We start from the raw sequence: 12,723 nt of genomic DNA, 5'->3' as shown, positions 1-12,723 counted from the left end.
CCATTAGCAAATATATCATGGGTCCTATGTCCCTAGCATCTTGCCAAAACATCTGATAGGCCAATGTTTAGGTCTCTGCATGCCTCTCATAGGTTAAAAAAAAAAACTGTGTCACAGTATTCTTATACTTGTCTTCATTTATAAGTCTGCACCTGATGGTGTGATCACTCACCAAGAGCCAGACATCCTGGAATGTGAAGTCAGGTGGGCCTTAGGAAGCATCATTACAAACAAAGGTAGTGGAGGTGATGGAATTCCAGTTGAGCTATTTCAAATCCTAAAAGGTGATGCTGTGAAAGTGCTGCACTCAATATGTCAGCAAATTTGGAAAACTCAGCAGTGGCCACAGGACTGGAAAAGGTCAATTTTCATTCCAATCCCCAAGAAAGGCAATGCCAAAGAATTCTCAAACTACCGCACAATTGCACTCATCTCACACGCTAGTAAAGTAATGCTCAAAATTCTCCAAGCCAGGCTTCAGTAATACGTCAACCATGAACTTCCAGATGTTCAAGCTGGTTTTAGAAAAGGCAGAGGAACCAAAGATCAAATTGCCAACATCCGCTGGATCATTGAAAAAGCAAGAGAGCTCCAGAAAAATGTCTATTTCTGCTTTACTGACTATGCCAGAGCCTTGTGCAGATCACAATAAACTATGGAAAATTCTGAAAGAGATGGGAATACCAGACCACCTGACCTGCCTCTTGAGAAACCTGTATACAGGTCAGGAAGCAACAGTTAGAACTGGACATGGTACAACAGACTGGCTCCAAATAGGAAAAGGAGTACATCAAGACTGTATATTGTCACCCTGCTTGTTTAACTTATATGCAGAGTACATCATGAAAAACGCTGGGCTGGAGGAAGCACAAGCTGGAATCAAGATTGCTGGCAGAAGTATCAGTAACCTTAGATATGCAGATGACACCACTTTCAAGACAGAAAGTGAAGAAGAACTAAAGAGTCTCTTGATGAAAGTGAAAGAGGAGAGTGAAAAAGGTGGCTTAAAGCACAACATTCAGAAAACTAAAATCATGGCATCCAGTCCCATTATTTCATGGCAAATAGATGGGAAAACAGTGGAAACCATGGCTGACTTTATTTTTTTGAGCTCCAAAATCACTGTAGATGGTGACTGCAGCCATGAAATTAAAAGATGCTTACTTCTTGGAAGGAAAGTTATGACCAACCTAGACAGCATATTAAAAAGCAGAGACATTTCTTTGCCAACAAAGGTCCGTCTAGTCAAGGCTATGGTTTTTCCAGTGGTCATGTATGGATGTGAGAGTTGGACTATAAAGAAGGCTGAGCTCTGAAGAATTGACGCTTTTGAACCGTGGTGTTGGAGAAGACTCTTGAGAGTCCCTTGGACTGCAAGGAGACCCAACCAGTCCATCCTAAAGGAGATCAGTCCTGGGTGTTCACTGGAAGGACTAATGTTGAAGCTGAAACTCCAATATTTTGGCCACCTGATGTGAAGAACTGACTCATTGGAAAAGACCCTGATGCTAAGAAAGATTGAAGGCAGGACGACAAGGGGATGACAGAGGATGAGATAGTTAGATGGCATCAGCAACTCAATGGACATGAGTTTGGGTAAACTCTGGGAGTTGGTGAAGGACAGGGAGGCCTGGTGTGCTGCGGTTCATGGGGTCGCAAAGAGTCGGACTCAACTGAGCAACTGAACTGCATCTAACTCTAAGAATTACTTTAAAAGTAAATTAACACAATGGGATATAATCACACACCTATCAGAATGGCTAAACTAAAACAATTTACTGACAACTCCAACTGCTGGCAAGAAGGAGGAGAAACAGGATCTCTCGTACCCTGCTAGGAGGAATGGACAATGGCAGGGCTAAGGCGAAAAACAATTTCAAAGTGAAAGCAAAGTGAAAGTGTTAGTCGCTCAGTCCTGACCAACTCTTGCAACCCCATGGACTGTAGCCCACCAGGATTCTCTGTCCATGGGATTTTCCAGGCAAGAATACTGGAGTGGGCTGCCATTTCCTTCTTCAAAATATATATGTTACTCCAAAAAGGAAATAGAGGAAGAGAGGAGGAAGGTCCTTCATACTAAGTTTTTTTAGATAATACATACAAGATCAAATGTCAATTTGCTTAATTAAGGGCTTCCCAGGTGGCTTAGAATCTGCTTGCAATGTAGGAGATAAAAGTTCGATCCCTCAGTCAGGAAGATCCCTGGAGGAGGGCATAGTAATCCACTCCAGCATTCTTGCCTGGATAACCTCATGGACAGAGGAGCCTGGCGCACTATATAGTTCATGGGGTCACACAGTCAGACATGACAGAAATGACTTAGCACACATGCATGTCGTTAATTATGCTCGTTGCTTGTTATTGCTTTAGGTTAATTACCCTAATCAAGATGAGAACTGTGATTTTCTGATGTTTTTATGAACCATGAAAGGATAAAGGCGTAATATGGCATATAAACAGTTCTATAGGTTGATAGGTCAATTAACACAGAATTTAGATTTGAAAGATACAGCTCAATTCTGACTAAATACAGCTACTCAATTCTGACTAAACATAGGATATCCACTTTAAGATCTGACATAAGTACTGCATATCTCACTGTAGGTTTTAAAGTTGATCCTTTCTCTGTTTTAATATGCTCGGGCCAAAACTTTAGCAACAGAATCTCTTGAATCCCTGCATGCTTTCTCTCCAAACAGTAGCTTCTCTTCTAAGGTGTTCCCCAAAACTACTGAACATGTAATCTCTCCCTTCCATTAGTCTATAGCTCTTCATTCCAGTCACTAGTAGTTCCTAACAACGCCACCACCTTCTGGAAGAACAGCGGATGGCCTCAGGAGTGGGCTAAATCAACAAACATAGAGCACAGTGCCAGGAACCAGCATAAAGGAGACCTGTTTGCCTTCTGTATAACCTTCGCAAGTCAGCACGTTCTCCTTCCCAAACCACCAGTGCATAAAAATGAAAGCAGAGACTATCTTCCCTTTATTTCCAAAGGAATCTTAAAAGAAGGAATTATTAATGAATCTGGTTTTTTAATTGTGCAATTAACTTGGGTCCAATACCTTCTGGGAGCTAGGAATTTCTTTGACCCTTACTCCTCTTCAGGCAAACCAGGCTGGTAGCAGAAAAAACAGTTAAGATCAAAGTTAGCACACCTAAATTCCAGAACAGGCATGGCACAGTCCAACGCCAGAGGGGCCAGCTGGTTGCCAAACCCAATGATGACAGCACTAGCAACTCAAGCAGTTCTTCATGGGTCAACGAACCAAGTTCATACCCTGCCACAATTTTCAATCCAGCATCTCCATAAATTTGCCCTGGGTTAGGGGGCTGCACTTGGAACTTCTCAAAAAACATTTGCCTCTGCTTTCCTTAGGTTGTTTTCTTTATGTGGCACAATCTCTGCTCGTACTTCTGCTCTTATGAAAAGACTGAAATAGCCCTCTCCTTCTTTTCCTCCAGTTCTGAATAAAGCACGTTTGCCACAAAGCCTCCTCGGATATCCTACATTTATTCTTCTTTTGCTTTGCCTTTCTGCAACATTCACCCAGCATGGTCTGTAATGTACCCCAAGAGGCACAGACTTGGGCTCTCTGGAGCTTTCAGTCCCTCAGATGTCCCAGGCTCACCTGTGACTTCAGCTAATACCCACTTCTTTAGTTCTTATTTTTCTGATTTCCAGATCCTCATCCTGCCCAGCTTCCCAAACTCTCCAGAGATAATGTTTCACTGACATTTTTTAAAATTAAAAGTCTAACAGAGAATTATTTTCCCTCTGTTCCCCCTAAATTACCTTTCCTCTAAACATCCCAATCTTTGCCCATCATTAAGCCACTCCATTTAGAAAATGTGTAATTTTGTTAGGGGAAGCACACTGATTGAAACCGCCCACCCTGGCCAGGCACCATAGTAACCATTTGCATGAGTTGTTTTATGACAGGAGATCCTGATAAGGAATACGGAACTAATAAGCCAAACCAGCCCGAAGAGTTCGGGAAAGATCGAAAGGAGACACTACCTGTCCGTCCACTTCCCAGAATCCCTCTTGCTAGCATCCACCTTGGCTGAGCGATGCGTGCGCCACCAGGAAAGACTCTGAATTAGAATGATTGGCCAAAGACTACCCGGAAACGAATCTCATCACCATAAAACCCAAGACTGCGAGCCACACGGCAGAGCAGTTCTCCTGGGTTCCCTTACCCTCCTGCTCTCCACCCGGGTGCCCTTTCCCAATAAAATCTCTTGCTTTGTCAACATGTGTCTCCTCGGACAATTCATTTCCGAGTGTTAGACAAGAGCCCAGTTTCGGGCCCTGGAAGGGGTCCCCTTCCTACATCAAATGGCGACCACGAAGGGACATCTTCTTCGCTGAGATTGACATCCTGACCACTCGGGGTACTCAGGGGCCAGCTTGCCTGCCAATGGACCAGACCCAGCGGCCGCGACTGGGACCCTTTTGTCCCTGGTCTCCTCCTGACGCGGACAACTGGCCAGAGTGCCCCGACCGGTAAGGAACAAGAGACTTTATTGACCTCCCTCCCCTTCCCTCTCTCTTTCCTCTCCTTAGCCCTTCCTATCCTTCCCGTTTTTCTAGTCCCCCGGTCCTGGACGCAGGAATCTGGTCGAAGGGCCTCAGCCTGAGCTGTGGATTGGAGACTGATCACCTCCTCTTGGCAGAGAACTCGAATTCTGGTCTGGTTTCTGGTAGGGCCGAGTTCCAGTCCTCCCTTCTCTGGAAGCCCAGGGAAAAGTCCCGTAACGCCTGGGTGTCTGCAGGTGGCAGGAGATGTCTGTAAGGCCGCCCCTTTTGCCCCCCTTTCCCGCCTCCTCCCCCTTTTTCAATCTGGCTTCCTTTCCTCCTTTTAAAATCTCTGAAGACATCTGAAGTTCTGTGTCTCTATAGAAGGTTTTCTGAGAGACTGCATTCTTGTATTTAAGGGAGTGTCTGATGAGGACTGCCAGGTTTATACGTGTGTGTTTTAACTCTGTTCTGTGTTGTGATTTGTGACGGCCGTTTTCTTTGTCTGGCCACCATTTAGACCTGCCGCCATTTTGTTAAAACTTGATTTTCTTTCCCTGTGCCTTGAGACCAGGGCTCTCAGGAACACTTATCTAGACCATCTCTAACTCCTGAGACTGAGAGAAAAAGGAAAAAAGCCTTTTAAAATGTTATTTAAATTTTATATTGTAATATCTAACTCATGACCAAACTTAGAAAATGAAGCTAGATCTTGCAGTGTGTCTGTCTAAAGATGTCTTGGTGTGTTTTTGTCTCTGGGTAATATTTTTTAGGTTAATTTGTAAATGAGCTCTATTTAATTGGCTTAAAAAAAGGTAAGCGCTTACAAATCAAATAATTCTAAATTAAACAATAAATTCCAGGTTCAGGTGAACTGGGAAATATTCAGTATTAAATACCTGATATTAATGTTTGTTTGTTGACCTATCTAATATAGACATGTCTTAAAGTAATTAACATCAAGAAGAATATTAAACCTAGGTTTAATATAAGTTAAATATTATATCTGTTACAAGTTTGTCAAGAAGAAAATTACCTCAAGTGAAGAAACTTCTAAAAAATGCAAATGAGACATGCGTTTGTAATCTTTAAGAATATTTGTCTACAATAGTCTCCCCAAATTGGCGCAACTTGAATTTCTAAGGGTTGTGCTAAACTAAGTATTGGAAGTCTATTAAATAATTAGGTCATTTCCAAATAAAATAAGATTTTGAAACATTTACTACTAAACATTGATTTCCTTTTACAGAAAAACTAAAGAGATTTGGGACCATAAATGAATAATGTTTGAGGCCATCCTAAAATGTTTTAAGAAAGCAAGGGTTTTAGAATTTATCACTGGTATTTATGCTCACCAATCTATAAAATGCTAATATAAAAGTTAGCTCTTGGTTGCTAAAGGAAAGCAGGAAATGTGCTTTCAGTAAAAAGTATGAAAAAAGTATTAAAAAGAGTTATGCATAATCAGGATTTTCTAAAATTGGATTACAATTAGTTAGATAAGTGGATTTTGTTAGAAATGACATGGTTGTAAGAAAATTGCTTAGAGCCAATTAGGTCCAAGATGGCGGAGCTGACTTTCACTAGACCTTGAGCCTTGGTATTTACGCCCATTGTGACATATCAACAAGCTAAATGATACAGCCATCAACATTGACTAAATCTGACCAAATGTTCTAAACGCTTTTAATTGATCTTTTCGATAAAAATTCCTAAATCGAATTCTTTTAAAGTTCCTTTGACCTCTAGCTAACTTTGGGGTGCTTCAGAGGGCCCCTGAAACAACCCAAAGAGAGATATTAAACTGTGTTTATTTGGTTGGTTAAATTACATAAAAAAGATTATCAAATGAGCAATAAATCTGCTCATGTTATAATGTATGGTAAAATTATTAATACAGATATCCTAGAAATTATATAGAGTTCTTAACATTTTGAAATGTCTTGGTGTTCTAATGAGAAACCTGATGTCTTCACAAAAGTTAACAAAGAACTAAATAAACCAGCGAATATGCTTATAATTTTTATGGTTTCTATCTGAAAAATTACAGGTTTAAATCTTGTGTTTTCCGGGAGTAAGGAAAACATTCCTCTCAAACTAATTATGAAAATAATTTGGTAAAATTATACATTATGAACAAAACAATTATATTTTCTCTCTATCTGACTCCTCCAGAAATTTGAAACTCTTAAGTTTCCAGTAAGTTTATCAAATGAGCTAGAAAGGTTATCTCACTAACAGGTACAAAAATCTCAAGGAATTTTTGAGACCTTAAAAAGAGAAGAGTTCACCTAAATTTGTTATTCAAAATCTGTAATAAGCCTTTGGTGTGAGTTTCCCAGCCCTGTTTTATATTAAAAGTTCAGTCTGAGATTCTATAAGTGTTTCAGCAAAATAAAAAGTCTATAATCAATTATGGTTATATAAATCATCACACCAAAATCAGTGAGAACAGACCTATTTTGCAAACAAAATAGCCTTAATTTGGTTATATTTGATAAAAATGAGGGTAACTTTGGGGGAAAAGATATTTCAAAAAATGTTAAATCCGTTTGTTCATGGAGGTCTGCATGTAGTAAGACTCATTTCTTGGATAGTTCTTTGCTGTTATGTGATATTAATGCAAAATTTAATTGAATTCTTAAAGAACACCCTAAGTTTGTTTCTGAAGCTTACCTCAATAATCTATCTTTGGATGAAGATCGGATGCCTCATGACCTGCAACCAGGACTGGAAAAAGACATAATTTAAGGGACTGTCTCCAACCTGGATGGAAGGACTTTTTATCAGGTACTCTTAACTAGCTCACGCACAATGAAACTGAAGAAAAATTAACTTTTAGATTAATTCCCACTTCCAAAGGCCCCTACACTGGATTGGTCTATAGAAATGATAGCTGACCTGATCTCACCTTAAAATGATGCTCAAACAAGAGAAACTACAGTACACCAGGATGAGACGACAACGACATCAGAGGTAGACAGCTTGTCCAAGATGCTGGACCTGATTCATATGATCATTTATAATGTTTTCTTGACTTCTTAGACCTTTGCATATAAATCAAATGCTTTTCTATCATAGGCCTGATACTATGCTAGTTTCAAAAATCAATCCAATTATTGGGTTTGTGGCCAATTATCTGTGTCGAGCTCTGGGTTACCTTGGTAAATTTTTCTACTACAAGACTCTAACTGGTTGGCCCTGAGGAAATTTACTTGGAAAAATTATAGTCATATTCAGGTTACTATGATACTACCAGACGGGATCCCCTCACTGGGCCAATTAATAATGCCTACTCTGACTCTGGCCATAAATTTGAGCCTTTTTCTATTCTTCAAGCTCAATCAGAGCAACACAAAAAGTTTTAGCAAAAGAAAAAAAAATCTCCCACCATTATGAGATAGATTTATATAGATAACACTAAGCTATGGTAATTTAGGTTTAAAGTCTCCTCTGTGTTAAAAACAATTAAATCATACTAAAGATAATCAGTCTAGTAACACTAAAAAACTGGGTTATGTGCCTTATAGATGGTGGTGCCAATGTATAATTTCCCTGAAAGATAAAGATTCGTACAGAGTAGACTAAGTCAGACGACCTGGGATATACTGGGCTACATCTAATAGAAGCTCTTAGGTCTTACTTGTGACTTTACTAATACTACTGGCTACGTTCTTTGTATTTCACCTGTTTTACAGAATTGCTATTTCTTACAGTGCCAAATGTGTGACTGAGGTCTCTGATAAAATAATATATAGTTCCCTAGGAAATCGATGATGATGACTCTAGATATGAGAGATGATGACTCTAGATATGTAACTCTAGATATGAGAAAAAGCAACAAGAGGGAATGTTTTCCTGGACCAAGAGGCTAGTAAGACAGGTGGTCCAGAGGATTTTAAATACTGTTTTATGGCCCAATCCAGTAACAGCACATTGAGAAGCCGGTCGACAAAATCTTTGCCAAACCTGAGAATGGACATTCTCAGCACCATGGGATAAAATGGTCATAAAATGCCCCCCTCAAAGTTGTCGTCAAGTTTGTGAGCAAAAAGGGGCTTTGCCAACTGAAGATTGACACTTGCCATCTACATCTACAGCGATTATATCATGGCCACTGCAACTGCTGACTTTCAACAGCCCTGAAAAGAGTTCAGGGTAAAGATCAAAAATGAGGTGTTCTGTGCTCTCGGAAAAACTGGCAGAACAGGCCTTCAGATAGTTAGATCTTTTCAAGAGATTTTATGAGTCCCAATTCTTGCATCTTCTCATACCTAGAGAAACACTGACATCATTAATGGGTGCCATCTGCTTTGGCTATTAAAGAAAAATTTTACAATTAAAAGTCAAAATAGAGTACTCAGCTATGGTTCAGACATCCTGGGAAATAACCAGGTGTTACTATGGGTATAATTTCAGATTAGACATTGTATTGCTAAACACTTGAGTTTTCTGAGTCGTGTCAGGCTTAGATGCTACCATTCTCAAAAGTGTCCGCTGGAAGCTAGTAACTTCTATCTTACTTTTTATAAAACTAGGCAACTGGCCACCTGGCTACAAGTCTCCCTGAAGTGCCAGGTCCAGACTGGATTTCAGGCCTATTCTTCTAAAAGAAAGAGATTTACTTTGTCTATTAAAACTCCAGTTATCCCTTCTCCAGCTACTACTAACTGGGTTAGTTACAACAAAATGTTACAACAAAATGGCAGACCAAGAGATTGAGATTTTAATCATACAAGACTCAGATCTAAGACTTAGAACTCAGGAATACTTCCAATTCAGTGTCTCTTCTCGAAGCTGAGGCGATCCTATGCCCCATTTTGACAAAAAGTTATCACAGTCATAGTTGCCCTGTTCCCTAAATAAAACTGAACAGGACTCTGCGGGGTGGCGACTCTGGAGTACAGATCTGCTGTACTGTAAAATATAGGCTTTATTCAGCCTCCTTGACCTTCCCTGAGTTCCAAAGGGTAGATTCAAACAATTGCCAATCAGAGATGGAAAAAAATATAGAAACAGAGGGGAAACAATCAAATGGTGGTACAGCCTTGAGACGGGTCCTGGTTCCTACTCAAAAAAAAAAAAAAAAAAAATGCATAACAATGTCTTTTGAGTTCTTCTACAGAACTAGAGCCCCCACCCAGGTGGAAGATGGTAACTTCAGACTAAACGTAAGATTCTTAGAACACAGCTCTGTTGCTTGACCACCAGCCAATTATCCCAGCGGTGCCTCCTGTTTCTGGCGACCAGTGATGACCATCCTGTTAGGCCTCCTGTTTGGCCCCTGTCTATTTTACCTCTGAGAGGCGCTGACAGTTTCAAACTAAGTTGCTGTTATTACAAGAGTAAAAGCTGGTTTCAGATATAAAACACCCCAACTTAGATCAGGTAGAGAGAGACTTCTGCTCTGCTAGGCAGGCCTACGCCCAGGCACAGCAGTAAGAAGTTACAGAAGAAAGAGACCTCCACCCCAATTCCCAAGAAGCATCTTGAGTATGAAGTCTCTCAGGGGGCAGTTGTTAGGGGAAGCACACTGATTGAAACCGCCCACCCTGGCCAGGCGCCATAGTAACCATTTGCATGAGTTGTTTTATGGCAGGAGATCCTGATAAGGAATACTGAACTAATAAGCCACCACAAGCCGCAAGAGTTTGGGAAAGATCGAAAGGAGACACTACTTGTCCGTCCACTTTCCAGAATCCCTCTTGCTAGCATCCACCTTGGCTGAGCGATGCGTGCGCCACCAGGAAAGACTCTGAATTAGAATGATTGGCCAAAGACTACCCAGAAACGAATCCCATCACCATAAAACCCAAGACTGTGAGCCACACGGCAGAGCAGTTCTCCTGGGTTCCCTTACCCTCCTGCTCTCTACCCGGGTGCCCTTTCCCAGTAAAATCTCTTGCTTTGTCAACATGTGTCTCCTCGGACAATTCATTTCCGAGTGTTAGACAAGAGCCCAGTTTCGGGCCCTGGAAGGGGTCCCCCTTCCTGCAACAATTTCTCCATCTCAATGGGAGTCTAAGATAGGGTTAGTACTAAAGGATTGTAAGAGAAAGGAGAAAGAATCTTATGGCTGCCAGAGAAGATCTTTATGGTTAGCCTTCAAGGCACCAGAGAGAAAGGAGGGTGGAAAACAAATTCCGAAGAAATACCGTCCTTTCACTACCGATGAGTAATAGCATTATAAATACTGTGTTTTATTAAACAAAAAAAGCTGTTGTCTGTGACTGTGGGCAATGCTGTTTGGGCTATACTCATTGTTATAGGAACAAGTGCAGACAGATATAACCTCTGAACATGGTAGAGTCATGCCAGCTGAATTCGTTCCATCCCTCTGCAAGCTATCCTGGCACAATTACTCCTCATTCCAATCTTTGTTAATACATCTCCTTAGTCTGGAACTTTCACCCCTCTGAGCTTTACTTAAACCTAAGATAACCGTTTTTTTGGTGCTCACATCAAGCCCTACCTTCAGTAAGCACACCTCTCTGAACTATTTATTTAGCACTGGCAATAATTCATGCAAGGCAATAATAAGCTAACACTTAAAGAGAGCTGACTCTATACTGGGCACTGTTTCAAGTGCTTCACTCTCACCGACATACGGATTAATTTAATCTTCACAATGCTCCCACTGTATAAGTACTGTTATTCTCCCCATTTTTACAGGTCAAGAAACTGAGACCCAAAGTGGTTAAGTAAGCTGCCCATGACCTGAGCGACCAGTCTACGGAACCCACATTCTAACCCACTCTGCTACAGGCAACATCCCGTCCATCAGATTTTGCTAACTTAAGTAAAAGAGCTACAAGGGAAAGTGCAAGTCACTCAGTCATGACTCTTTGCGACTCCATGGACCAGACAGGCCATGGCATCCTCCAGGCCAGAGTACTGCAGTGGGTAGCCTATCTCTTCTCCAGGTGATCTTCCCAAGCCAGGAATCGAACCCAGGACTCCTGCATTGCAGGCAGATCTTTTACCAGCTGAGGCACAAGGGAAGCCCAAAGAGCTCCAAAGGCCACAATAAAACCAACAAATCCAAATAGGCTTTTGATATCTCTGAGGAAGGGGAGGCACTGGTACAGGAAGGTTAAGCTTAGAAACAGACTATGGAGAAATTAACTGACAACACGGAGTCAGTCAGGGTCTCCTGTCCCACGCTCTCACGGTCTCGTACCTTATATTCTGTAAACAATGATATTCTGACCTTGGCAGCACTGGGGCTGGGTGCGCACTTGGCCATGGGCCACTTTGTCTTAGTATATGAGTAGTCTTTGAAGACTCCTTGCTGCTGCTGCCGCTGACCGGAGAATAAACATGCCTGCAGTCCCTACAGCTCCTCAGTCTTCATCCAGCTTCCCTGGTCGTGCCTTCCCTACCCTGGGTTCAGTGAACGGTGTGAGCGGCAAGACACAGACCAGTTAGAATACCATATACCATATTCTAGTTAATCAATTTCGAGCAAGTCAAGTCACCTAACCTTTTTTAGCGTGAGCCTCTGCATCTGAAAGACTTTTTAGATGCAGAAACTTTTTAGAATACTACTTTTTAGAATGGTTGTGAGAATTAAATGAGATGATACAGGTAAAGCACCAAGCACATGGCTGCCACCTACTATGTGATCAATAAATGCTGGCTCTAGAACATGAGAAGAGGCTCAAATTATGAAATAGTGTGCCCTGTCTTCGCTAAAGTATTACACATGGTTATAAAATGGTATTAAGCAGTAACCATAGAAACCTAATTGTTTATGACAATACACTAATGTGATTTTACTAATTTCCTTAATATCCCAAGCCTGTAAAAGAGCCAAACATTAATTATGTCTAATGAAACAAAAAGAGCCTTGCCTCTGGGTATCAGACTGAAACAGTAAAGGGCCTATAACTCACTAAAGACAAATGCAAATAACAATAAAAAGCAAAAAACCAGCAGTGGAAAAGTTCCCATGAAGTGCACCAACAAACGGGAGTGTATTGGGATAGTTCTGGAAAGCGCGTCTTAAGGGCTGAAGGTTCAATGTGATGAGAACCCGACGACGCAAGAGTCTACAGTTTTTGGAGGTCTGGAAAGCGGACCTGGGAGGCAGGTTTCAGTTCCCTTTCTAGGAAGAGGGATAGGAAAGGGCTCCACTGTGCCACGATGCCACGATGAGCCCACCCGTGCAAGATGCTCGCGTCCCAGCCGGCTTAAAGGGC

At 41.3% G+C, this 12,723-nt stretch overlaps 1 protein-coding gene across 2 annotated transcripts in view; it reads right to left on the bottom strand.

Annotated features, from left to right (window-relative positions):
• The window catches only part of ACADSB (acyl-CoA dehydrogenase short/branched chain), a 46,948-nt gene that overhangs the window by 33,492 nt on the left and 733 nt on the right, over nucleotides 1-12,723 (bottom strand). The window lies entirely within an intron of this gene.

The sequence above is a fragment of the Muntiacus reevesi genome, chromosome 2, assembly GCF_963930625.1.
Source record: "Muntiacus reevesi chromosome 2, mMunRee1.1, whole genome shotgun sequence".
NCBI lineage: Eukaryota > Metazoa > Chordata > Mammalia > Artiodactyla > Cervidae > Muntiacus > Muntiacus reevesi.
The sequence above is the reverse complement of the archived record's forward strand: the minus strand, read 5'-3'. Positions and strand labels throughout refer to the sequence as shown.